General features: G+C 44.2%; 2 non-coding genes across 2 annotated transcripts; one reads left to right on the top strand and one right to left on the bottom strand.

Moving 5' to 3' along the window:
- The first annotated feature begins 168 nt into the window (after nt 1-168).
- On the top strand, nt 169-240 carry TRNAE-UUC. Its single transcript has one exon. It is a non-coding gene; the product is annotated as a tRNA-Glu (tRNA).
- Nucleotides 241-931: 691 nt separating this feature from the next.
- Nucleotides 932-1002, bottom strand: TRNAG-CCC. Its single transcript has one exon. It is a non-coding gene; the product is annotated as a tRNA-Gly (tRNA).
- Between the last annotated feature and the right edge of the window lie 3579 nt (nt 1003-4581).

The following is a 4581-nucleotide window of genomic DNA, read 5'->3' as shown; positions in this document are numbered from 1 at the left end:
AAGGAGACGTGAAGGGCGATGAGCAGCGGGGCAGGGCTGGGAGTCTTGCACAGCGGCACACAGCCCTGGGCCGCTGCGACATTGCCTTTCCTGCTTTCTGACTTTCTGAAGGGTTGTCTTCCACCCACCTTTCACCTGGAGAATCTAAATAAGACATTTGTCTACAGCTCCCTGGTGGTCTAGTGGCTAGGATTCGGCGCTTTCACCGCCGCGGCCCGGGTTCGATTCCCGGTCAGGGAAAGCTTTCTTTCTTCCAGCGTCTGCACTCACACAAGTCTCTCTCTTGCTGCCCAGATCGGAACTGTATTTTGCTTAAAGGTCCAGTGCAGAACATTTCTGCACAGAGTTTCTAAATGCCGCTGAGTCCGGGCCTCAGGGTCCTGGACCTCGGGCTGGCTGTTGGAGCTGAGATGCCGTGAACAGCCTGTGCTGGCCAGCTCTGGCCTCCACTCTTTTCTCCTGGCGTGGTAAACCCAGAGTCTTACTTAACAGAGTTTTCATTCAAGGAGAATGTGGGGCTTCAGTTCCAAAAATTCATTAAAATTCCATACCAAAAGCTTTTGTAAGATACCAAAAGTTTGCAAGAATACGAACATCGTATATTCTGTACCTAAGTGCCCAGTTAACATCACATTCTTTCTTTATGTAAGAGTCATGACATCACTTGATAGTAACTTGCCGATATCTCGGGATTGTTCCTTTCCTTTGGCGTCCCTCTCAAAGCTAACTTCTGTGGGAAGGCCAGGGAACAGCTTTCCCGTCCGGAAAGGGTCCTCTTGGCCCTTCAGGAACCTGGAATCCGTTCTCTTTAGGGTGTAGAGAAGGTATATGTGTGTTAGTCGCTCAGTCCTTTTGGACTTTTGGCCATCCCTTGGACTGTAGCATTCCTCTGTCCACGGGCCAGTGAAGCTCAAAACAAACACAACCACAATGCATTGGCCGGAAATCGAACCCGGGTCTCCCGCGTGGGAGGCGAGAATTCTACCACTGAACCACCAATGCCACTATAGAGAGCATATTTGCAAGGATAGCCTAGATGTAGATTTATTCAGGTCTTTCTCAAGTGTAGGCCACTCATGCCATGTGCTTGTAGGATGGTCTAGGCTTTCTTCCTCCGCCCTCAGCTGCACCGGCTGCCCTCTGCCCTCTGGCCTCCTGCGGGTTGCTTTGGCGGGCACTCAGATGTGCTTTGGATCCGTCTGAGTGGTGGAACCGCCTGATGCTCGTGCTCACTGGCCCAATCTTGTCCAAAACTCTTTGCGACCCCTTGGACTGTAGCCCACCAGGCTCCTCTGTCCTTGGGATTTCCACGCTCCTTTGCTAGAAACCCATCGAGGCAGTACAGCAGCCCCCTTGGCTCCTGCCTGGCTTTCCGCGCCCTGCAGGGAGCATAAAGTGTTCTGTCAGGACACAGAGGTGAAGAATCCTTCCCTGTGGTCGGAGGATGAGAGAGCCAGATGGGAAATGCTGCAAAGGGAGGGGAATATTCTCAAAAGCTTCCCAGAACTGCTGTGTGGGCGCTGTCGGTTGGGTGGCTGCCCTATGACAATAATGCTTAGCCTTGTGTTCTGGCCTTGACCCAGTCTCAGGTCCAGTCTGAATTCAAGCACAGAGGCACAGTGTGCTTTCCCACACATATGTCATTCTGCCTCTCTCCAAGGGGAGTTCTGAACCACCTTTTCTATCTCAGTGAAGAGCAATCATGTGGGTCTTTTCTTTTCTTTTTTTTTTCCCCTTTGTTTTGCTGAAATGTAACTCAGGAATATAAAAAGGGTTTAGCTTTAGATAAATTAGTGCTCTCCATGCTACAAACAAGAATAACATTCAAGTTGATAATAAGGATGAATCTTGAATACTTTTACACTCTTGAAAATTCTAATAATTGATGTATAATTACATAGAAAATGTTTGTCCTGTCATGCTCACAGAGATGACTTTTGGTATGCACCACATTACTTTAATAATTTTGGTCTAAAAACTACCTCATGGTTACTTTCAGATTTATTATTATTTATAAAATTTAAAATTATGTGTCCCAGTAAATTAAATATACCATATAATATCTTGTAAATCAGGATTAAGTCTTTTGAGTCTCGAAATCATAGTGACTTAATTATTCCCTTTTCAATTTGGGGTCAGTGTTTTTAGGTATCATCGAATATGTGACTCTAAGCAGCATTTATCAGACACGACTCAGCTCAAATTGCAATTTTAAGATCTATCATTAACTGTAAGTTCTTTGACTGATATTAAATTGGTTGAATTAATGTATAATCTTTGCCTGGAGAATGTCTAAACAAGGTAGAAATAATAATGCCCATATTTTTATAGGTTATATATAGAAGGGCTCTAGCTTAACAGCTTAAGAGAATGTGTGGGTACATTTAGGAGATGTTCCTGAATGTAGCCATAACGTCACTTGAAGAAGAATACAACACATGGACTCTCTAAGTTACCTGTTGCTTACCTGATGTACTCCTTTATTAAAAAAAAAAAAAATCCTGATTCTTAGTTACCTGCTTTCTAGATCTCAAGTCACCCATTTTCCCATGTGCTATGTTATTATTTTTTTAGTCACTGCGGGGTCCTTAGGTGCTGGCAGGCAGGTGAACCTGAGAAGAACATGACAGGCTGCTCTCCTGCCGTGATTCTTATTTGTCTGTGTGTGTGTGAGTGAGATTCCTATTTTTGATGCCTCCTGGTGTGAATGCACCAAGGAGTGGGACCTTGACTTTGCTCCTGATACAGCAGTTTTCCTGGAGAAGGGCCTGGTGCCTGGTGAGCACCTAGTAAGTGCTTGCTGACTGAAGGATTCCTAATGCACAGTTCTGGAAAACTGATGAAGAGGACAGAAGTGGGTAAGATCCACAGAGGCCTAGAGTATAAGGGACAGAAGGACAAAAACTCCAAGAGGGAGAGAAAAGGGCAGAGAGAAATGTCCTAGAACCTAGAGACATCCTCAACTGAGTACGGAAAATCTGAAGAGCTCTTCTTTCCTCATGAACTTCAACTGAGGAATCAGTGGAAGGTGAACCAGGAACTCTAAGGATCCAAGTTTGCACAAGATGTATTATCGGTGCAGGATTCTGTAGCTTGCAACAATGTGTCTCAAATGAGATAATTTTTGCAGATAGCCATGTACTGTCGAGATATCATACAGAGACAGTCTCAGGCTTGCAAATGCACCCACATACCGGAGGGAGACCCCTCATTAGATTGTGTGCATCCAACCAAAGCCAAAATACAACTCATGAAGGGAAGAGGATAAATGTCTGGGACCAGTGGGCTTTTTTTTTTTAAACTCCTGTAATCCATAAGCTGCTCTGCAAGAGGCTCTCTGGAGTCATTCTGGCTGGTCTCGTCTGGACTCAATGACTTGGTCACTACTGAAAACAGTTACAATTTTTAGAATACTTTCCAATCAGCTTGTAAGTTTAGCTGTTGAATATGTGCAATCTCTGGGAAATGTACACATTGTCTTTTCAATGTACCTCCTGCTAAGTTGAGTCAGTAGGGCACAAATTCCTTTGTTAGAGTAACAGACAGGTGTATTGAAAATTTCTTGTGATGGCAAGACCATGAAGCAAAAGACTCTTTCCTTGAGTGGGCAAAATAGATTGGAATATAAGTTAGCACCTCTATTTAGGGAAAACTAAGAACATAAAGAGATGCCTTCCGTTTCTAGCCAAGGTGCAGTGACAGAAATCAGATCAACCCTCCTTCCTAAATCTCACTCTCCCTCTTTGTCCCACTCCCAAAGGAAGAAAAAGATAAAACACATGAAATACTGATTTCTAAGACACTGGAAATCAGGCAGCAAAGGATAGCAAGCCTTGAGAGGTGACAAACAAACAAGGTGAGTCTTGCCATGGGCCCAGCTTCCTGCTTTCAGTGAGTTCGCAGGCTGGGCACAAAGAGGAGGATTTCAGGTAGTGTTGGTAGAAAGCAAGGCAGCTAGAGATCACAGGACAAAGATCCAGTGATTCTTATTTGCAAAGCAGATGTAGAGCAAAGGTATGGCTATCAAGGCTGAAAGGGGAGTTGGGGGAATTGGGAAATTAGGGTTTACCTATATACACTATTGATGACATTATGTATGACACCACCCTTATGGCAGAAAGTGAAGAAGAACTAAAGAGCCTCTTGATGAAAGTGAACGAGGAGAGTGAAAATGTTGTTTTAACACTCAACATTCAGACAACTAAGATCAGGGCATCCAGTCCCACTACTTCATGGCAAATAGATGGGGAAACATCGGAAACCATGGCAGACTTTATTTTTCTGGGCTCCAAAATCACTGCAGATGGTGACTGCAGCCATGAAATTAAAAGATGCTTACTCCTTGGAAGGAAAGTTATGACCAAGCTAGACAGCATATTAAAAAGCAGAGATATTACTTTTCCAACAAAGATCCATCTAGTCAAGGCTATGGTTTTTCCAGTGGTCATGTATGGATGTGAGAGTTGGATATAAAGAAAGCAGAGCACAGAAGAATTTATGCTTTTGAACTGTGGTGTTGGAGAAGACTCTTGAGAGTCCCCTGGACTGCAAGGAGATCCAACCAGCCCATCCTAAAGGAGA

The sequence above is a fragment of the Bison bison genome, unplaced genomic scaffold, assembly GCF_000754665.1.
Source record: "Bison bison bison isolate TAMUID 2011002044 unplaced genomic scaffold, Bison_UMD1.0 scf7180017846241, whole genome shotgun sequence".
Classification (NCBI taxonomy): Eukaryota; Metazoa; Chordata; class Mammalia; order Artiodactyla; family Bovidae; genus Bison; species Bison bison.
Note: the sequence above shows the minus strand (reverse complement) of the source record. Positions and strands in the feature narration are given on the sequence as shown.